Source organism: Kogia breviceps, chromosome 2, assembly GCF_026419965.1.
Source record: "Kogia breviceps isolate mKogBre1 chromosome 2, mKogBre1 haplotype 1, whole genome shotgun sequence".
NCBI lineage: Eukaryota > Metazoa > Chordata > Mammalia > Artiodactyla > Physeteridae > Kogia > Kogia breviceps.
Window position 1 is genome coordinate 16308585 of NC_081311.1, and position 23365 is coordinate 16331949.

The 23365-nt window shown below is 43.8% G+C and overlaps 1 protein-coding gene and 1 non-coding gene across 3 annotated transcripts in view; one reads left to right on the forward strand and one right to left on the reverse strand.

Moving 5' to 3' along the window:
- The window catches only part of CCDC186 (coiled-coil domain containing 186), a 116759-nt gene that overhangs the window by 47417 nt on the left and 45977 nt on the right, over positions 1-23365 (forward strand). The window contains exon 17 of one of the 2 annotated variants that reach the window (XR_010838825.1): positions 44-126. The gene's annotated coding sequence lies outside the window, so the exon portion shown is untranslated. Of the gene's footprint in view, positions 1-43; positions 4349-23365 lie in introns of those variants that run through there. The other variant, XM_067024593.1, reaches the window with a different exon arrangement.
- Positions 5437-5541, reverse strand: LOC131751681 (U6 spliceosomal RNA). Its single transcript, XR_009334250.1, has one exon. It is a non-coding gene; the product is annotated as a U6 spliceosomal RNA (small nuclear RNA).

Below are 23365 nucleotides of genomic sequence, written 5' to 3' on the forward strand. Positions count from 1 at the left end.
ATATTTCACATCACAATGTGTTGTTTTCCATTTCTCTTAACAGTTCAAGTACACAGATTATGCAACATTCCTTAAAGAGTTTACTATTGGAAAGAATCCCCTGAAATCAGGATCCTTGGAATAAAGGTAAAATTAACAGAATAGAGGAAGCTTTCCTGACATCCTTAATAGTCTGCGTTCGTCAGCTTGTAGATTTGTTTGCAAGAGAAAGGAATATATAAAAGAAGAGGGTGAGTTATTGGAAGAGTATTGGCTTATGGTTCTTTTTTAAAATATTTATTTATTTATTTATTTTTGGCTGTGTCGGGTCTCCATTTCTGTGCGAGGGCTTTCTCTAGTTGTGGCAAGCGGGGGCCACTCACTATCGCGGCCTCTTGTTGCGGAGCACAGGCTCCAGACGCGTAGGCTCAGTAATTGTGGCTCACGGGCTTGGTTGCTCCGCGGCATGTGGGATGTTCCCAGACCAGGGCACGAACCCGCGTCCCCTCCATTGGCAGGCAGATTCTCAACCATTGCACCACCAGGGAAGCCCTAGCTTACAGTTCTTAACTTCAGTGTGACCCACAGTCGTAAAAGACCGTTCCAACAAACTTAAATCCACGTCTCTTTTTTCTTAATATAAGTCTGCTTCAATCAATGAATGTAGAATGAATGCACACTTCTTCAGGACCAGCGACTTGGGAGGATGCCTCTGGCTGACCAATGCTAATGCTGTTTTAATGATTCTGAGAACAGTGTGACCAGACTTGATGTCCCTGCCCCTGCACAGATGCACCATTAATTCCTAAGTTACATTTAAGACACTTGATTCTTATTTTTTAAAAGAAGCATCCACTTAAGTAGTTTTCTATTTCTGAGGCATTTTCAGCCTTTAAATTGTCCAAAGGCCATGCTTCTTGCCAGTCAGACTTGCTAGTCTGCCCCCTAATTGTACTTCAAAAAAAAAGGATAGGATGTTAGACCTGAGAGGAAACTCTCTACCATTTAACCCAGTGCAAAAAGAGTTCTATTGAAAGTTTAGGATTCACTAAAATAAGAAAACTTAGCTTGTAAGTTAACTTCTAGGTACATTTACTTGGGAACTATATTAAATACTAGAATGGCTTTCCACATCATCCATTTCACTGTGTAGTTTTTGCTTTTAATAACTAATTAAAGGCCCAAGGGCAGGAAATTGTGTGTGTTTTCAGCATCCTTATGCTTTACTTGTCCCAAGAAATAGCAGTTAAACCTGCCACAGTAGCTGTTGTTTTTTCTGCAGTTTCTTTATGAAGTCTGACCAGGGAAGATACTCCCAAATGCCCACTACCTCTGATGCCCTTGATCTAGTCTGCCTGCCCACATGAAACACTTTCAGCTCTATTCCCACCAGAGCCCCCATAGATCCCATCTCCCCCCAAACAGGTCCCTAGGAGTCCATGCTAAAGGAGGCTGTTGCTTTGGGCTCTGAACTGGCTTCTTCCTGGCTTTGTTTTGTTTTGGGGTTAATTTGGGGCAAGCCTGGAGGGATTGGAGGGAGACCCTGCTGGGGCTTGCAGGCCAAGAAGAGTCTGTTCCTGGCTTTCCAAATTGAAATTCAGAACCCACTTTCTTATAGAAATCGTATTTTGAAACAGTGACTAAGTCTTAGCAAAATTTATGAGTAAAAAGGCTTTGTGTGCTTGCCTGTAACATTTATTACCTTTTTTCTTTGTGTGGTTAAATGCCTTGTAAGCTCCAAGGCACCACCTTTCAAAAAAAGTTAAAGCAGAGGCTTGGAAGCATAACTTCATGGCAGAATGGCGCTCCACCTGCTCAAGCCTCAGGTGCCTTCTGAGAAATTGGATGATCCAGTATCACAGTCTGAACACAGAGGTGTTCTGAAGTTTAAGCAGTCTGTCTGAGTAACTTGTTTGCAAAGTGTGTACTCTGAAGCACAGATGTTGCTGATGGTTTTTAAAAATCGCACTCTACCTGCAGTCATGACGTCGTTCCATTTCAGTAACAGCTTTGGGATAAAGCGGAAGAGGACCTTTTCTTTTGTCTTTGCCCACACCCGCTCCCTCCCCCAACACACAGCTTACACACACCCAAAACAACAACCAGAACTCTACCTGTGCAGAGCTGGTTTGGCTGTCTCTGAGTTTCCAGCCTTCATCGATTCCTTCAGCATCCTGCTTGGATGGGCTTCTATTTACCAAGTCAGTCAAGTGAGGAAGAGATTAAAGGGAAAAGAGGAAGTTCAGCGATATTCCTTGTCGCGTTCAATTCCTTGTCAAATTACTATTTCGCTGGTGGAAGTGCTCCATGTCATAGACGGGCTTGCCTGTGCTGTGGACGATATACCGCAGGAGGCAAGACCCATGGAACGTGGCTGTTTAGAGAGGATGTTCCATGGTGATTCCTGATCTCACTTTGTACATTTTTGTAATTATAAGTCGAACTAGAGATGTACCAGCTTAACATATGTGTATGTTTTTGTTGAAGGAGGGGATTCCAGAGAGTTGAACACTGAAGTCCTAGTTGAAATTAACTTGGTGTGATTGTGTGTTGGGGGCATGGAGTAGGGGTGCAGGGTTAAAGGACTGTTTGTTTTTAAAAGAATGTATTCATGTATTATGTAATTTAAAGTTGACTTCTCTTAAAGCTTCCAAAAAAAGAAAAAAAGCCAGTCAATCCTAGGAAACAGAGTATACTGAAATGTTTTTCTAGATTAAACCTCTGTCTTAAATGCTCGTTAACAGGTAAATAGGTGTCATATTGTATTGCAGGCTGTGGAGATGAGAGGCAGAGACCTTAACAGGTTTGGGGGTATGGGTAGAGTTGGGGTAAGGACCAAGTTCAAGTAAAGGTGAGGTCTGCAGTGATGGCCTGAGGGCCATGGAGCTCATGGTCTGAATACAGCTAGCTACATGATCCATCCCCCAGTGAAGTTAAAAGGCCCTCTGATTGGTTCTGGACACTTGTCAGTATAAGAAAAGTAGCTGCATATATGAACATGGTTTGTCCTGTGAGGTGCTCTAATGAGTTTTATGAGTTTACCCAATGCTGTATTTACTTAATACAGTAGCATTTAGAACCTAGTCTCTCTGGTCAGAAATAAATCAAATACAATGGACTTTATTGCTTTTGTATTTTAAGAACGTTTATTTTCCCTTTGAAATGATAAGGAACACAGTTAAAGGACAAACATATCAAGGCAGGGGCAGGGAACAAATACTAATTAACTGCCTTGAGGGAGGCTCTGACAACTGCGTGAGGTAGGAAACAGGTGCACAGTAGTTCTGAGGATCTTCTTGCTAGGGATTTGTCGAGCTGGAATTTGAACCCAGTTTTGGGGCATGCCTTTCACTATCCTCTGCTGCCTCCCAAAAGTCAAAAGTACTAATACTTCAGTGAGTGAGTTGAAGTTATATTTAGATTCTTTTTCTTTGCAGTAATATGGTTTAAACAAAAGACCAATAATCTATTAAAGAAGATGGATGTGCAAGTTTGTGTGATTTAGCAGACTCTTAGTTGGAGACTTGGTGCCCCTCTTTTCTTCCTCTTTCTGATTGTCTTTTGACTAAGCTCTTCCTCTAACTGCAATCAGAGAAGAACAGAAATAAAATCAGTCATTTTGTTCCCTTTTAAACTCAGTAAAGATTTGCAGGGGACTCACAGTTGATAGATGATATTATAATTTTCTTGACAGTCTGGGCAATGAATAGGTGTTCCTTAAGCTTCTGAATTACCTACGGGTATACCTTTTCATGCTGCCCTGTTGGTGACTGTAACGGAGCCTCCCTTTCCTGCCCCATCTCCATTTAAGGAACCGGAGAATGCTGAGGGCTGTAAAATGATCTGGACATGGACTTGGACAGCCCTGCTGCCCCACCACTGATCGTGAAACCTTAAACACATCACTTTACCACTTTGAGCTTCAGTTTTCTCACCTGTAAAATGGGGATGATAAAACCTATTTTTCTGAGGACTAAATAGGATACTGAAAGTGGAAGAACTTTGTAAAACTGCAAAGCTCTGAGATGTGGACATATAAGCTAAGTCTTTAAAAATAAAGGGGTAATTCCTGGTTTTTTTAAAAAAACTTATTCAGAATGTTGAAGGATGCATATATATGTGTATTATAAAAATTGTTGCTTTAATAGAATAACCTTTACAACAAAGTGAAAAAATACTGTTATATATATAACTGTGTATATGTAAAGGAGAAGTTCTGATTGGATACATAGACTCAACGGTGGCTTCCCCTGAGGAGTGGTATACTTTCATATTTCACTTTAAATTCTTGTGTCTAAAGTATTTTTCAATGAGTATGTACTGTTTTTTGCTATAGTTGACTTTTAAAATTGTATTCTAAATCATATCACATGCTGGTACCATAGGACTGCATAGTAAGAGAAAGGGAGGGGGGAGGGGTGGAGATTTTACACACACACACACACACACACACACACACACACAGTTACTATCTGGAAAGATCCTATTGTTCAATTTTCTTACTCTCTTGAAAAAGATTGAGTTTGGAAAGAAGTAGGAGAAGGTGATGTATTGCCAATGTTCATTTGAGCAGCATTCCCTGAGAAGATCTATAATTCAATTCTTGCTTCAGAACTTTGTGCAACCTAGAGACACCTGCAGCCTGATGCCATTTCTGAAGGTGGGATGGCAGGTTCGGTGGCTGCATGATGAAAATAAGTAACGAGAAGAACGCAAGTTACTCATTTTCAAGCCAGCCCCATCCTCTTGTGCACAGCCACTGAGGTGTCAGCAGGGGGAGTGTTTAGATGGCTGGAGCTTTAAAAGTTGATACTTGCTTGACATTGTCACATAGACTTTGTCCTGCGGGCCTGGTTCTACGGTGAACATACTGTGGGTGTTTCACCCTTTTGTAGGAAGGAGGAAGGAAAGGGGAAAAAAGCACTATGGGGCTTAGAATTTTACTAATACCAGCCAAAGGGAGGTGTTCACATGACTTGCCTCCTGTAGCCCCTGGAGGTCAGGTCTAACCCGGGTTCCAATTTCAGCCACCCTCTAGCTAACACACAAGCACTGGTGGGCTGTTGAAGATAGGAAGGCAGACAGTTAGCTGGCACCTAACCACGGGCCACCCCTGCCACGTGGTTGGCACTCATTTTCTTAGTTTAAGGAAGCTCCATTGTTAGTATTTTGTTTAGGTTCTGTGGTGATTTCAAAGCAATATAGATAACTCAAGCACTGCTCCTGACTCAGTTTGTGTTTTGATAGAACTCAGGCTCTGTTTGCTGCCACTAAGACTCAGTCATTATGCTAAGCAAGATACACATGTAAAATAAAATTTCCATCCTTTTCTAGAATTTCTGCCTGCTTTGGGATTAATTCGTTTGTATGAGTCAATTATATCTCCAGTACTGGCTTAGGAGTTAACCCTTTAAAAAAAATGTCTTGGTGGTTGCCCTGGAGTTTACAGAATATCTTAAAAATATGAAATACTTCACTTACGGGTGAGTCATCACTGTGCAGGGGCCGTGTGAATCTCTGTGATGGACGCAAATTTACAACACGTGCTGCTGAAGCAAGCACCTTTTCTAGATTTTCTTTTGCCTGTTTAAGAGTTGGATGATGAGAAGCAAAGACCACAGGGCTCTGTGAAACCGCAGGTCTGAGAGATGAAGGAAGGCTCGAGAGAGATCCAGGCCCGAGTGACCAGACTTCCAGGTCCTACAGGCTAGTAAAATGTTCAAAAACAAAATTCTGAGCTTGCAGACTTTTACTTTGCTAAGTGAGAATCAAAAACTGCAATTTATCACCATAATTTCATGCAAGACAGGATGTTTTAACACTTTTCAAAAAAGGCTGAAAGATTCCACTTTTCAACTGCATGAGTTTAGTTCTGCAAAACGCTCTATTTGTTTTCTTCCTTCAGTGGAGCCTGGTATTTGAAAACCACTGATTCACTTCAGTCACTCATTATGAGATGAGGGAAAAGGCTCATGGGAGGAAGTGATCTGCCTGAGGTCACACCTCATCAGGCTTTTCTTTGCTCCAGAGGCAGTGATGACCCTGATAGTGCCCGAAACAGTTAATACCAATACCGTATGGTTCTACGGTCCTTGGAACCAAATGAGTTAAGGAAGCTCAGAAGGTGGAAGTTCTGTGGGTTATTGACTTATTGCCTCTCAGGTCCAAATGCACTCCAAAATACCTGCCCCGTGATCAGCAAGAGAATTCCTTTAACCATCTCTGCTTTAGAGTAAGCATGGTGTTAACCTTTCTCAGCAGAGAGCAATAGAAGCAATTTACAGGAGGAAGAAGTTTCTGCAAGTTGCTGGCAGGGGGTGGGTGTCAGCCTTGTGCATGAGAGGACATCCAGTGGAGCCTGCCCCAGGCATCCCTCTGCAACTTTGCAGCACTTTATGATAACCTTTCCATGGCTTTCTCAACATGGAAACCAAAGCCCCTACACGGCTACACAAAGTTACATGTGGTCCAGAGAGTTACACACAAAATAGCCCGTGCAGGTCCACACCACTGGTTGCTGACCACCTGCTCCCCAGCTGGCACTCCTATCGTTTGCCAAGCAGCTCCAGACCAGCTCCATCCTGGCCAAACCTGCTAACACCTCTGCTACCCAATGGGCTGAACCACACCTTCTCCCGCGCAGTCTAAACCCCTTCCAAGTTTGTGCTTCCTTGGGTTCTCTCCCTCAGCCAGAGGTATCGTATAGAATTTCCTTATATCTTATAGTAACTCTATCACAGTAATTCTTTGTATTAAGCTTTTGTTTAGCGTACTGTATTGTTTCTGTGTCCTGACTAGACCCAGACTGATACTGAAAGTGAGAGCGAAATATGTTGTATGACCTTCTGAAAAGGATTTCCTTGTTTTTTAAGGCTGAATAATATCCCATTGAATATATATACATTTTCTTTATCCATTCGTCTATTGATGGATATTTAGGTTATTTCCATATCTTGGCTTTGTGAATAATGATGCAAGGAACATGGGATGCCGATTTCATTTCCTTTGGCTATATACTCAGACATGGGATTGCTGGGTTCTATGGTAGGTCTATTTTTAATTTTTTAAGGAACCTCCGTACTGTTTTCCATAGTAGCTGCACCAACTTACATTCCCACCAGTAGTGCACAAGTGTTCCCTTTCATCCAATCCTTGCTAATACTTATCTTTTGTCCTTTTTTTAGAAAAAATTTTTTTTAGGATTTATTATTTTATTTTATTTTTTATTTTTGGCTGCATTGGGTCTTGTTGTGGCACCCAGGATCTTCATTGAGTCATACGGGATATTTTTGTTGCAGCGTGCTTTTTTGTTGAAGCGTGCGGGCTCTTCGTTGTGGTGCACAGGCTTCTCTTTAGTTGTGGTGTGTAGGTTTTCTCTCTCTAGTTGTGGCTCACAGGCTCCAGAGCACGTGGGCTCTGTAGTTTGCAGCATGCAGGCTCTCTCTTGAGGCATGTGAGCTCAGTAGTTGTGGCACGAGGGCTAAGTTGCCCCGCAGCATGGGATCTTAGTTCCCTGACCAGGGATCAAACCCAGTCCCCTGCATTGTAAAGTGGATTCTTTACCACTGGACCACCGGGGAAGTCCCTTTTGTCCTTTTAATAAAAGCCATTCTAACAAGTGTGAGTTGATAGCTCATTGTGGTTTTGATTTGCATTTCCCTGATGATTAGTGATGTTGAGCACCTTTTCACGTACCCATTGGCCTTTTGCATGGCTTCTCAAAGCTCATGTTCTTTCAGCACAGCTGGTTCCTAAAAGTCTGGAGGAGGTACCTAACACACTACATACGCTTTAGCTAATAAACATTTCAGTTGGAAAAATAAGTCTGGAAGTCGTTATAAATTACTTTAGAGGAAACTGGTGGTATTCAGAAGGCAGTGTGGCACCTCTGCAAGGACTCTGGAGTCCATTTATTCACCCATCAAACAAATATTTCCCCAGTGCCCATAAATGCCTGGCCTGATCTAGACACAGGGATGGTACAATGAAAGAGCAGGTTTTGTCTGCCGATGCGTAGAGCTTACAAACTACTTGGGAGTAGGAGGAAGGAGGAAAGAGGGCAGAAAGTAAATAAGGGAACAAGATGATTTCCAAATATGCAAAAATTTTGAATTAAGAGCTGGGTTCAAATTCTTAACATTGTGACTTTGGGTTTTGGACCTATATCTATATCTGCTCTCTCTGAGCCTCAGTTTTGATACCTGTAAGAACACTTACAGCATACATTTGTTGTGAGGATGAAAGGGGTTTATTTTATAAAGCATATAACATGGGCCTTTTAGAATAAATAATAAGGTGTTATTACTATGAAAAAACCTTACACATTTCTTGCAAAATATCCATAGAAATCTATGCACCTCTTTTTGTTCAGACTCTATTTCTAGGATCTGATTATTCAGCCCTATAGAGAGGAAATATTAGCTAAATTAGTTACTGTGTATAAATCACGTATAATGGTGCCTGGCAAATACTAAGTACCGTGTATATTTATTAAATGAATAAATGAATAAATTCTACTCTGGATATAGTTCACTGAATCCTCTTCATATCATGAGACCCAGCATATAATTTTCCGAACAATCTTATATTGATAATCATGCCCATTGTACTTCAATTCATTCAGCAAAATTTACAAAGCACATGTCCAGCACTGTTTTAGGTGCTGAGAATACCAGCAGTAAACATTTTTAGTAAAGATTAAAATATTAGCAAAAAGCAAGTAACTTCAGATTAAGGGTAACTTCAAAATAGTTTGAGAAATTATTTCAAAATATTTTGCCCTGAAGAGAGGAGCTTTTTTCTTTTAAATTTAGTTGGCAAACTAGTCATCCTATGTCAAGTGGAGTGCTTCCTTGAGCTGCTTTCAGTTGCTAACGGCGGTACCAAGAAACTGTGAGCTGTAAATACTCATTGCTTTTCTACAATTTAAGTGGCACATAGTTGGAAGTGGGGATGAGGAAAAACGAGGACAGAATATAAATAAACTAGCGAACAAGATGACAACAGATTGGCTCCAGCCTGTGCTCCAGGGGCCTACAGAGCAGTAAGAGACTCACCGGGGCCTGGTTAGCCCGTCCAAACTCTTCTGGCAATCTCTCTGAGCATCATTTGGTCTCACAGTTTTCTCAAAACCGTGAGAGCCAATGATGAGAATTCAGGTGATTCCAGGAAGCAAGCAAGTTAATCGGAGACCCGTTTTGAGAGATTATGGCGGTGAGCAGTTGCTGTGTCTCGGAGACCCTGCAAGGAGTCGGGGTAAGATAGGACAAGGAGCATTTCATGGCATTTTATTTTTTTAGAATTTTGGGAACACAAGAGCTTTAATTGTTCTGCTTTATCTTTTGGGGAAAGGATTTGAATATTTATTCATTTATTTATTTATTTGGCTGCACCAGGTCTTAGTTGAGGTGGCATGTGGGATCTTCGTTGCAGCATGCGGGCTCTTTAGTTGCGACATGCAGTATCTAATTTCCTGACCAGGGATCGAACCTGGGCCCCCTGCATTGGCAGCATGGAGTCTTAACCACTGGACCACCAGGGAAGTAGTGATCCTTCATGGCATTTTGAGAAGACACCTATTATATCAGGCAGAGCAAACAGTGGTCGATTCAATGGATGCATCACACCAGGGAACATGGACTATTCTTGCTTTTTGCCGGTTTTTTCTCTAGCAGGATATGGGAGAAGACATTGACTTCAACAAAGACAAAGAGCTGTCCAGGCAGTGGACTGCCCTTTGGTATCTGGACACATTTTGGTTGAAAGGAAACAGCTTTGTCATTGCATTTTTTTAACTACATTTTTTTCTTTTAATATTTATTTATTTGGTTGCACAGGGTCTTAGTTGCAGCAGGCGGGCTCTTTATTTGTGGCTCACCGGCTCCTTAGTTGTGACATGCGGACTCTTAGTTGCAGCATGCATGTGGGATCTGGTTCCCTGACCAGGGATCGAACCTGGGCCCCCTGCTTTGGAAGCACGGAGTCTTCTCCACTGCGCCATCAGGGAAGTCCCTGTCATTGCATTTTAATGTGTAATGGAAAACAATATTGTATTAGGACTGCTTCAAATTATATTTTAAAACATATCTTCTATTTACAAATATATTTTTATATTTTAAAAATATTTGTTTTCTGTACTGAAAAGCTCCTTTGGCAGACATTTTGCTAACAATCCAACAATATGTTAAAATTTTTTTGTATTAACTACTTTGGTTGATTGATTTGCCAACAGCCAAGGTAAAAGCTCTTTGAGCTTCAACGTTTATTGGATGTGAAAGGATTACAACATGTAAAATTCCATCACATATTGTAAAATAAAGATATGGCCCAGATAGACCCAAACGTCTATTGTAAAAGATGTGGAGAAGATAGAAATATTCAAGTAGAGATTTATAGAATGAATCATACGGGTGCAATCAATTACTGTCTTGTACATCATTATTAAAGAGGAAAATTGAAAAAAAACTTTAAGCAACCTCAAATGACATGAGTATAAGTTTTTGTGGAGTATGTTCCCTTTAATATTATTAATGTTGACCATTCTCATTACTCTATCCTCAGCAGAATGTCCTTTCTCTGAATGAAAACTAATTTTAAATGATTTAGGAGCACCCTGAGGTGACAAGAACATCTAACAGTTAGCAACACTTGGCCTTAAAACCTCAAGTGGCTTTAAAAATTGAAAGGCACAGGGCTTCCCTGGTGGCGCAGTGTCTGTGGCGCAGTGGTTGAGAATCCGCCTGCCGATGCAGGGGATACGGGTTCGTGCCCCGGTCCGGGAAGATCCCACATGCCGCGGAGCAGCTGGGCCCGTGAGCCATGGCCGCTGAGCCTGCGCATCCGGAGCCTGTGCCCCGCAACGGGAGAGGCCACAACAGTGAGAGGCCTGCATACCACAAAAAAAAAAAAAAAAAAAAAAAATTGAAAGGCACAAAACTGAATGATTTTATTCGTGTCAAAGCACTAAAAGACCATGTTATGTTTGCCTGCAAATGTGTAAATTGGAGTATTTTTTATGCTGTCACATTTTGCTTAAGATTTTAAATTTCAGTGTTTATTTTACTTTTTAGCTTTGTTGAAAGAATGATTTTTAGCGAGCAATAAAATTAGTTTCCCAATTCATGTGACTGCATACGAGGGGCTCAGGTGCCTTGGATCTGTGCTCATTTCACTCCTTCATACCATCTGTAAGTTCTTCCTTTGGAATGGTTCTGGGAACTATTCACTGAGATTTGCTAGTCTGAAATATGCTACAAATCTTTCACATGTGTAATTCACTTCCAGGCCTCTGCTTCTGTGCTAAAAAGTCCTCAACATAATGTGACATGCAATGCCAATATGACACCCACCTCCTGGAATAAGGCTGGGGTTTTTTATGCTGAGAGACCTTATATTTGTGCGTAGTGATGAGCTTGGACTTACTAATCAAGCAATTTGATCAGCTTGAAAAATTCGATAAGTTTCATACCATCAAAAAGTCCAATGGTGGGGATATGATATGAACTTGAAGGAAGCTGTGGCAAAATAGCTAAAGAGTATACATTCTGGAATCCGACCACCTGGGTCTGATCACTTGATCAAACCTTTTTGTGCTTCAGTTTCTTCGTAGGTACAATGATGATGAGAGTCGGTACCTTGCTCGAAGTATTGTCTTGAGAGTCAAATGAGATAACAAGCCTATACCATCTACTCTTTCATGCAGTGTGAGCACTGAATAAAAACAAGCTGTTGTCGTGGTAGAGAGTTCAGAACACCAGCACTGAACATGGCTCTTCCAGGCAAGGAAGAACAGTGCAGGCTCATAGATACCAGGCAAAAGACTGCAGTCATGCAAAGTGGCATGCTGTCATTAAAGACTGGCTTTATCCTTATAGAAGAAGCCCCAGAGCAGTACATACAGTAGAGGCCAGTCAGGGAGTTATGATGGAACTCCTTGTGTCTAGTGATAAAGTGAGCAAGGATTGTGTGTGTGTGTATGTGTGTGTGTGTAGTTTTTGTGCTGTGGATCACATTGTTATGAAGGAAAAAGCTGTTACCTGCTACAAGTTCTTAGGCAAAGTGTCCCCGTAAAGTGGTCATCACCCCACACACCAGCATAGACCCGAAGTCAGTTTTCATTGATCTCTCTGGTGAACCTCAGGAAAGATGTTTTGAAAAGCGTTTGTGTGAAATGTAAAGTTAATTCATAAAAGTCTTGTAGATAATCCTCCCTGACATAGGAACTCCTAGAAGGTTCTGTGGGACTTACATGTAGCCTCTAACTGCCACTAGGTGGCAGGGGAACGTTATGAAGCCAGCCAGTCATCACACACTAGGAAGCATGCATCTCCCTTTGTTTCTCATCACCTGGCGGGAGCCCAGTCCGCAGGATCCTGAGAGATCTTTCCTGTAACTTGACCTTTTTAGTCCCTGTCTTTGCGTATACTCAGCCCCCAGAGAAGTCTGTGACCCTAGATGGCTGGTACTAGCATAACCTAGTGTGTGATCCTACTGTTGCCCAAATCCCTAAACAGAAAATATCAAAAGCTTTCCAACCTTTGAAGAATTTTCAAGTCTCCTAGAGCTGGACATTTGGAAGAAAGGCAACATTCCTGCAGCACTTTGCAGATGTTTGTTAGAGAGAATGAGCCCAATGTGCTGCCCAGCTGTCTCATTTCCGGCTGGCAGATCCACTTCTCAAACTGCCCACTCCCAGGAGGGGCCCACAACACTACTGTTATCTAAATCTTTAACTTCTTAATCTCAGGAATCATTCTTTTTGTATATTGAGCATGGTTTCTAACACTCCAAAGTTTGGGAGGCTAATTTGGATTAAACTTGACTGACTTAATCAATGAGTCTTCCTTCCTTCCTTCCTTCCTTCCTTCCTTTCTTTTTCTTTCTCTTTTTCTTTCTTTCTTTTTCTTTCTTTCTTTCTTTCTTTCTTTCTTTCTTTCTTTCATTCATTCATTCATTCATTCTGAGTCTGAGCTAGAAAGCACTATTTTTATTTATGAGCTCTGTCTCAGCTATATCCTATCTGGAGAGAGTTCAGGATGGGATTGATCAAGCAGCATTGTAAGCAGAGAGGAAATGCCTTCCTGGAAAAAGAGCTGCTTTAATGTCATATCACCACCACATGAAGAAGAAATCCAGCAGGCTCTGCTTTATGACTGAATGTTATTACATTCAATATGGATTGCTAAAAATAACAAAACTTTCTCCTATCGTTTATAACCATCCAGTTAATTGTTCCGATTTCTGGAGAAAAACTAAAGGTAGCTAACTGAGGCCCTTGGTTTAAGAATCAAGTCCTCCTTCTATTTCCACATGACAGATGTGACTGAGTATTGGAACAGGGCCGGCTGAGGTGACAGCAGGGCATGCGATTCATATAAAAAGGATGAGGACCTTACAGTCTGAGAAGACACCTTATCGAGGTGACAGGAAGCTGGGTTCAGAGCAGGCAACTGAGAGTGTGTCCTCTGGTGCAGTCCCCTCTCTTCTACCAGTGCCCTAAGTCACTGTCAGTTAAAGCCTCAGTGTGTCTGGGATCCGTTCAAGGCCTCCATCTCCGGCATAGGCAGTGCTCTCTTACTGATGAGCTACTAGCCTTTGGTGTCAACTGAGATGTTGCCAGACCATTTTTCTGTCCATCCAGCTCTCCCTTCTGCAAGTGACAGTGGCCATATGCTCCCTTTGGGGCTGGAGCTTTCCAGCAAAAGATCTGTTTCTCAGGAAGAAAGTGGGAGAGAAAATCCAGCTTTCAAATTAAGGGCACGTGAAATTCGGGGCTTCCAAATTAAGTCAACACAATCATTTCCTTCTCTGAAGGAACCCTAGGCCCACGCAAGCCTGGGCTGGAGGTTCAGCTCCTCCTACTTCCTATAGGGTTGTTGGAAACGCAGCCATCTATGAATCAAAGGAAGCCTGCGAGCGGCCCGCCTACCCACGGTCGGGGGCGGGGCGGAGGTGGAGAGGAAGGCAGACGAGGAGCCAAACCCGCCTTTCTGAGCCGTCTCATCTCTTTGTCCAGGTGTCTAGGCAGGGCTTTGAAAGGTGCCCTGGGAGTGGGGAGCGAGCCGGGAACAGCTCCCCTTAGGAGCTTCCAGCCACTTTACTCGACCCGCGGCTGTGAGTCCCCTTTCACTTCCCAAATCATCGCTTGAGGATTTCCCACGGCTCTGCCCTTCTTTTCCTTCTAGAGCCACAACCTCACCTCCATCTGCGCCCCTGCCGTCCCCCGCCTCCCTGGGGGTAGAGCCCCGTCTCATCTCCTCCTTTGGCCCAGGGCCCCTCGCAGCTCACGGGGACACTGATCAGGCTTCCCTGCTGGGAACCTCGTCTCCTCTAAGTGGTTTTCTCTCTGGAAAGGAAAACCTCACTCACTTCTGTCTTTCTCATTCTAGACGGTTTAACCCTGGCTTGACATGTAGGGAATTTTTCTCAGGGAGCCGTTTCCATTTAATGTAGGATAATATTTGCTTTAGTAGCTGGGTATGTTGCTGGAGCTTTGGTAATAAAACTGAGGTGTATCTAGAAATTTGCAAACTTGCTTTAGTGGGGAGTGAAAAATAAGGTTTTCCTTAATAAAATCTTCAATAAAGGACTTGTGCTGCATTGGGAATGCACCACTAGTGCATCCTCTGTGGTCGCTGTTTAGATGGGCGATCAGCCACTGCCCCGGGGTCCTTACACCTCATTTTATGACGCTTGGGGATCAGCAGACTTAAATTTGCCTTTACTTCAAAGGCCACTGGAAGAGAGGGAAAAGCTGCATTACTTAGAGCTTAACATGTCTAAGATGCACACATCTCCCGAGCCCCCATATCACCCCCATGTCACAGTCTGGGTGGGATGACAGCTTCCCCACTCCGCATGAAGATCAGAGATTTTGAGATTGTTCTTTATTGGCGTGATTGGAATCTTTGCCAGTTGTGCATATATTGATAAGAATCTAACAGATCGTCCTGAAAACTGCAAAGATGATGATAATGAAGACACAGAGATAGATTTTTAAGGAATCCAGTTAAAAGTACAGTACTTACATTAGTAGACAGGAATGCAAATTCCCAAAACACTTAGGTTTTGGTCCTGGAGCTGGGCAGGGTACAAAATCATTGGTCTTCAGCCAGAGCATGGCTGGAGAACCCCGATTGTGACTGCTGCATGCATGGCTTATGTCGCTGTCACTTTCAGCAGTTACTATTTTAACCAGGTCAGTGCCTGATCTCTGCCTGCTGGGAAAGTCAGCTGTGTCCTTCCTCCAGCCTCCCTCCCACCCCACTGGTAACAAAGGCATTTCTAGCCCTTTCAGCAGGGGGAGTGCTCTGCACAGAATACCGCTTGGCTCCTGGGCCACCTGTTCCAGAGCTGTCTTTGGGACTGAGGGGACTTCTCTCTGCTTCAAGAAGGCAGACCCCAGGCGTCAGGCCCACCTGGGACTCGGTGAGCGTCCCTGGGGAAGCAGAGAGGAAAAGGGGAAATGGGCTCATAATGCAAATCATTGCTCACGCCCCCAAGTTTCAGTTTGGCCTCGGAATGCAAAAGAGCTCTGCCGCCACCTCCCAGACGGTAAACTGGCAGGGAAAGCCTAGACTTCGAAGTAAAAGCCTAGACTTCTAAGTAAAAACTTAGAAGTAAAGACCAGGCACTCCCTCACAGCGCCTGGTCACTTTTGGCCTGAGCAAGGGAGGAGTGCACCTCAGTTTTTCCCAAAGGAGACAAGTCAGGATCCAAGGGCTGTTTTAATTGGAATTAAATTATGTCTACCTGAAGAAGTCTAATTTTTCTCAGGATCTTTGTCATTCTCTGTGTGTTGCTCAAATAAGAAATGTGAATATTAAACAAATAAGGGCAGATAAGAAGGGCCGCTTTAGCTTTCCTTTGGGGGAATAGGGGGTGTGGACCGTGAATTATTTTCCAGTGCTGCCCTGCCTAGGATCAAATGAACATTTTGCTCTAAATACTAATTGAAGTAAAAGTCACCTGAAATGCAAGGAACATTGGAATTTGTGTTTGTGTGTGTATAAGCCCTAGGGCAATTAAACAGTGAGGAAGCAGTAAGTAAATCAGAGATTCATTACAAGTTAACAGCCACAAAGCTGGGGGTTTTCGCCTAAGTCAATTGTTTTATTTGATAAAGAAGTTTCAAATTGGGGAATGTGGACTAAAGTTCGCTCTATTTCTTACAGGGTGTTAACATCTTTGAGCCTGTGCTAGGCTGTTAGGGCTGCCATAGCAAAAGACCACAGACTGGGTGGCTTAAACAACAGACAATTATTTTCTCACATTTCTGGAGGCTAGAAGTCAGAGATCAAGGTGTTGGTAGGGTTTTTGTTTTGTTTTGTTTTGCTTTTTTCCTGAGGCTTCTCTCCTTGGCTTGCAGAGGGCTGCCTCCTTGCTGTGTTCTCCCTTGGTCATCTCTCTGTGCTCCCACAGATGATGTTGTGATGTCCTCTCTGTGTCCTAATATCCTTTTCTTATAAAGACACCAATCATATTGGATTAGGGCCACGCTAATGACCGCATTTTAGCCTAATTACCTCTTTAATGACACTTTCTCCAATAGAGTCACATTCTGAGGGCCTGGGGGGTAAGGCTTCCACACATGAGTTTGGAGGGATGCAATTCAACGCACAACACAGCCCCAGTTTCCTCACTGGGAAAACTGAAATAAAACTTCCTATCCTTTCTTATGTTTAGGCTCAAATGAGATAGGAGTGGGATAGGCAGCTGAGGACAATGTGTCTTATGGGCCAATGTGAAAGTTGCATCCTCAGTATACACCCAAGGTTTGGAAGCCAAGTTTGCCATGAAAAGATGAATTTGCAAAGGTGCTACTAAATATCATGCTTTCTTAGCTATTTGAGCTTAAATGCAAATCATGTTTTCATTTATTTATTCATCACCATTGATTTCAGACCTACTCTGCTGTGCACTGGGTCAGTGTAATCTATTATCTACAGATGATGCAGAATGGCGAGTTGGCTGGATGAATTTTGTAGGAAATTTCACTAAGCAGAAGAAGACTTCTAATTTGTCTTCCTGTGCAGCTTATGGGGAGCTTCACAGAAAGTATCTCTTGCCTTCAACAACTTCCCCTGACTCTTCCTTCTTCAGTCACAGGAGGCTACTCAGGATCTGGAGATTCAGAAGAACTCAGAGGTCACCCTGGGGTGGGGGCTGGAACCACACAGGTTAAATTCAGGGTGGAAAAATTCAGATTCTGTCACTCTTAGAGACAGAATATCTGATACAGTGAGGCAAAGCTGGGTCCTGTGAAAAACGAGGGTCAGTTACACACATACACACACACAGAGGAGTATACAGAGGCCAGAAGAGTTTGCACTTGTCCTTGAGTAAAGTATGTAGCACTGGTATTTTTAACTGTTAGGGAGTCCCAAGCTGTGCTGAAGTGAGCCCCAAAATCACAGAGGGTAAAACGACATCATCATGCACCCTCGATCTCTCTCTCAAATTTTGAAACTTCAAAGCTGAATGAGGAGCATAAAATCCAAGCTCTGATGTCAGCTATGGGAACTCCTTCTCTCTTGGGTTCTAGTCACATGACAGGGTATGGGCCAGATGGGAAATTCAGCCACACTGTCCTTGGGAATCCAAGGGCAAAGTGGTGACACCTTGATTTCTTTCTGGTGCCCAGTCCTGAGTCTGAAGTCTCACTGTCCAGCAGGAGTCCCAAGAAGAGATAAGAAGTCCACAGCCCCGAAATAGATTCTGCGATAAACAGAGGCAGAAACGAGCCTGCAGTAAGTACTAAGGAGGAAGGAACTAAAGAGTATTGCAAAGTCCACTTGCTACATGACAAAAGCAACCTCGAAAACATGGGAAGAATAGGGACCTCAGGAATTTAACTTTATACCTTGGGCCAACAGACCATTTTGTAGTTCTGGAACTCCTTTGGACGTCAACATTGCTTTCTTTCCAAAACGGGACTGGAAATGGGAGAGCCAAAAATGTCAAACAGCCTTAGATCCTTGCTAAAAAACACTAGCAGCAACACATGGCAGAGCTCACCTCCCCCATGCTTCACATTTCATTGTCAGAGGAAAACCACAAGCTGAACCCTGCAAAAGCTATTATAATTAATTCACAAGTCCTCCTGTGCTTCCTAGTGTTTTTTTGTTTTGTTTTGCGGTACACGGGCCTCTCGCTGTTGTGGCCTCTCCCGTTGCGGAGCACGGGCTCCGGACGCGCAGGTTCAGCGGCCATGGCTCACGGGCCCAGCCGCTCCGCGGCATGTGGGATCCTCCCGGACCAGGGCACAAACCCGTGTCCCCTGCACCGGCAGGTGGACTCTCAACCACTGTGCCACCAGGGAAGCCCCCTAGTGGTTTTTAGAGTCTCTGAGGTGCAGAAGTAATGTGAGATGGGATTACTTAATATGTGTTATGGGAGGAGGAAACAAAAACGCATTTTTAGTCTATTTGCTGAAAGAGTCCATTATGTCCATTTACTTTACTGTTCCCAGGTTCAAGGGAATCATCTCCACGTGACATTTATCTACGTTAATTTGGGATAAGAGGAGTTAACATGGGTCAACCAAAGGTTTTAATGGCAAATAACAGAGACCAAGTCTGGCCCCTTGAAACAGAAAAAGCATTTATTTAAGTGTATTAGATGCTGTCCTAGAACCCAGGAGGGTGGAGAATAAAGCTTGGAGGCTGTATAACCAGCCACAATCCCTGACGTCAATTCTGAGGCTGTCCTAAGGGACACTCCACTGCCTTTGCTTCGGGCAAGAGACTACAGCTTGTCCTGGACCACGTCTCACATCGAACAAACTTCTGGGTCCTCTATAAACTGGCTGTAGTGGCCACCATCCCAGCACACCCCCAAATCCTAACCAAGGTCCTCCTGGTCCTCCCTCTCCAATAATCTTTATGAGGCTCTCCCCCTACCTCTTTTGGGAAACCCAACCTGAGCCGATGGAAGGGGGCTCATGCTCCGGAATTATGCCTCCCCCTTGCTGTACCCCCATTGCTTTTGCTCAGGTTGGAGTTGTTCTGTCTGGAGTGACACTTTGGGCTTCAGCTTGATGGTCAGTGAGGTTTGAAGAGGTGGTCCAGACCCCTTGGTAACTGAGCCCTCTAGGCTGGGTCCCCTTGTTCTGCTGTGGGCACGGTAGGCACTCCTGATTCTTTGAGTCCTTGGTCTGTTAGAGCAGGCTTATGCATGTCTGAAGGAGGGACAAGTATGAAGCCTCAAGGGGCAGTGTAATCTAGACTCATATCAGGAAAGAGAATTCTCACATACACTGCAAGGCTCTTTCCCTGCAGGGACAGCCAGATTTATTTTATATGCAGAGTGGTCACCTTGGAGGCCCACCAGCTAGTAAAGGACCCCCATACTACCCTCTAGTGGCTGCTCCTGTTGACACTGTCCACAAATGCTCCTGACTGACCATTTATGGAAAGGACTCTTCCAACCTTTCGTTCTTCTCCGTCTCCCTCTGGCGGGTAGAGGGTGGTGCAGGGCCTGGTGCTACTTCTTCCCATGACTGGGTCATGTGTCACCCTCTACAGGTTGGTGGTACAAGGCCATATGTTGAACATTTAACGTGGTGAGATAACCAGCTGGAGAATTAACTATGCCTATTTTTTTCTCAGCTGTAAGCTCATCAGGAAAGAATGAGAGGTATTTTTTCCTTCTTCTTCCAAAAGAGGAGCCAGGTTCTGTGTCCTGGATGTCTGGACTTCTCCTGTCTCAGGCGAGCTTTAGATGCCTGTGTTTTCAACAGTCTAGGTTCCTGCAGGAGACGGGACTTAACCCACTGGAAGGACAAGGGCTCTGTGAGTTGAAGGGGAGGGTGCAAGGGGTGGAGCCCCAAGGCTGGCCAGATGCAAGGAGTGAGGGTCCGAAATGGTGAAGACCCACCTTAGCTCGCAGGCAATGCCTTGTGAAAGGGGACACCTTGGACAAGGGCTGGCTACCTGCAGGCCAGTGAAGGATCAGGTACTGATCCCTGAGGCTCTAACAGCCAAGGCCAGCGTCCCCTGGTACCCAGCCTGGCAGGTGAGGAGTGGAGCACTCACCATCAACTGCCTGCCTGCACCTGGAACAGGCTGGCCTGGGCTCACGGAGCTAGTGAGGCAGGCATCCGATGGGTCCACAGCACCGAACAGGTGGCCGTGGACTGCACCCATAAGGGGATGTAAGGTGAACCAGCTGAGCACTGACCCCATGCTTAGAGGGGCCCTACTGTGGCCCTACTAAGTTCCCAGGGTTCCTTATAGCCCCAGGCTGGAGGTACGAGCCCCAAAGAAGAAAATGGCTACTGGACTTCTCCCTGACCCTTAAGAAGCCTTATTTTGGAAAAATTTAAATTTACAGAAATGTTACAGAGAGTTCATGTCTACTGCTCACTCCATTTGCCCCAAACTGAGGCAAACTGAGTGAGGGGTAGACATTGGGAACAAGTTACTTTTCCATGGTATGTTGTCAAAACTCAGAAACCATCATTGGTACACTATATTAACTAAACCCCAACTTTATTTTGATGTAACTAGTTTTTCCACTAATGTCCTCTTTCTGTTCTAGGGTCCAATCCAGTGTACCATGTTGTATTTAATCACCATGTCTCCTCAGTCTCCTCTGATCTGTGACAGTTTCTCAGTCTTCTCCTGTTTCTCATGACCTTGACAGTCTTAAGGAGGGCTGGCCAGCGATCCTGTAGAATGTCTCCCAGATTGGGTTTGTCAGATATTTTTCTCATATTAGACTGGAGCTCTGGGACTTGCCCTTCTCATCACACCACGTCACATCAGAGGCTACGTGCATGACACCCACATGACATCACTGATCAGGTCGGCCCTCATCACTCAGTGAAGGAGGTATCTGCAAGGTTTCGCTGCTGTTAAGTCACTATTTCCAATTCCCTATTCCTATTCTTTATAAGCCATCCGACCCTGTTTTATTTGCAATAGAAAAATAAAGAAATGAGATGCTCCTTGCAACGGAATGTTGTGGAACCATTCTTGCCTGGTATATTTATATTTGAACAAGGGTTTTCTTGAAGCCCTCTGCCTCAACCAAAAGTAGCAACTCTAATGGTAGGAATTGCAGGCTCTGTGACAGTTGGGTGTGGGCGTGTGGCCTTGGACGATAAATGTAAGCAGCGTTCTCAATCCTATACCACTCAGGCAGTACCCTGCTCCTCTGCCTATATATAGGGCCAGAGCATGGAGTATCCTGTTTATAAAATCTTAGTACAGATTTGAAAACTTAACATACCTACATACATATCGGGGACTATCCTTCCACTTATTTTCTAACACAGGGTGTGAGTGCAGATTTAGAAGGGGTGATGATTGTTTACCCAGGACAAATGAAGCATCTTTGGTTGAGGATATAATTAGAGAGGAATATGGCTCCCCTTCTATTTCTAGCCCAAAGTGTTCCCAATGAGACAGTCATTCCATTTCAAAAGCAAGACCTTCCCTGCATCTTTGAAATTGGAAGCTACATAAGGATGAAAACGGGTATACAACCCTCACCTGTGTTCCCGTTCATCAGGTAGAAAGATGCTGCTTTCAAAGTCTTGTTGTGGCCACTTTCAGCTCCAGGTATCACTTTCAGCACCTCTTCCTTTCCCAGCTGTTCCAATGACCCTGAGAGTTATGGATTTTCAAGTTTAATGCTTTAGACAGAAAGTACTTCTGTGGTTGGAATCAGCAGGAAGACTCTATGAATCATCCACAATATCCGAAACGACAGTCAAAGTAGTTACTGGAACATTGCAGAAGTTGTTTATTGGGCTTCTGACTGGTAGAGAAGCAAGGAATTTAGCAACAGATTTAGAGCAATAAAGCATGGTAATGTTTATTCACACTTTGTGCTGCCAACATTATAATTCAGCTCCGTAAGTCTCTGACTTGGGTCCTGAGCTGCAATCATCTCATAATATCCCTCCGACGTGGGTTGTGTGACAGCACTTTTGCAGAAGATGGGAGTGAGGCATAGATTTCAGAGAAGTCTTCTGAAGAGGCTGGAGATCAGGAAGGGGCCTGGAGTGGGTTCTGAGATCCGGAAGACCCAGCTGAGCATCCTGAGGCCTCCTCAAGATCGAGGCTGAAGCTCACCTCACACATTCACCTCTACCTGGCTCTTATTTCGAGCTTTCCTTTTATTTAACACCTTTTGCTGGAAGCTGGACTGCTGGGCCGAGGAAGAGAGCAAGATTCTGCCTCTGCTCCTAAGCGGCTTACAGTTTAGTGGGGGTGGAGACAGGGGGAGGGTGACGTGAGACAGACAGATGAACAACTGGGCAGTTAAACCAGTGGCCAGAGTTACCCAGGTGACGAGGTGGGGTGGGGGTGGGGAAGGGGTTCTCAGCAAAGACAGAGCAAGGCTGCGAGAGCTGCGCGTAACTAACCCAGCCAACCTCCATGGAAACAATAATAAGTTGCTGCTCTTTAAAAAAATGACACGGTGGGCTTCCCTGGTGGCGCAGTGGTTAAGAATCCGCCTGCCAATTCAGGGGACACGGGTTCGAGCCCTGGTCCGGGAAGAGCCCACATACCGCGGAGCAGCTAAGCCCGTGCGCCACAACGACTGAGCCTGCGCTCTAGAGCCCGAGCACCACAGCTACTGAAACCCATGTGCCTAGAGCCCGTGTTCTGCAACAAGAGAAGCCACTGCAGTGAGAAGCCAGCGCACCGCAGGTTTGAGAAAGCATAATGAGGCGAGGAGGAGCTTTAAATATTAAAGGAGATCTGAAAGCTACTTTGAAACACTATGCTCTGGGCATAAGAATTGATAAGTGGCTAGACAGACAGAGCAGTCAACCTAAGAGAGACCCCAAACATTTAAATACTTAGTAAATCATAAAGGAACCAACGGAGAAAGATTTGGATTATTCAAAAAATGATGGGAAATTTAGTTATTTGTAAAAGATGAAAACTACAGCCTCACCTGATAGATTAAAATACATTACAGTGGATTAGCATCAAAGTAAAACATGAAGCCTTTTAAAATCAGAAGAAAATATCAAAATTGAGCACTTTCTAAGGGCCACCTCAACACAATTATTATGAAAAAGAATGAGATTTTCCAACAAAATAAAAGTTCTTTAGTGTCTAAAGAAACAATAACCACCCAAAAATGCAAATGACAAACTGGCAAAAATATTTTAACACTGTGATAAAGGGTTAATATCCTTATTTTACAAGCAAACCTTACAAAATATTAAGAAAAAATCTGCACCAGAAAAATAGACAAAGGATATGAACAGAAGTACAGACACCCAATAAACATGAAAGAATGTTGAATCTTAGAGATAAAGAAAGAATGCACAATAAAATTAAAAGATAGCATATTTTCACCTATCAAAATAGCAAAGATTTTAAAATAAGGGACTTAGGCAATAGGTACCATGAGCCTCGAGAAT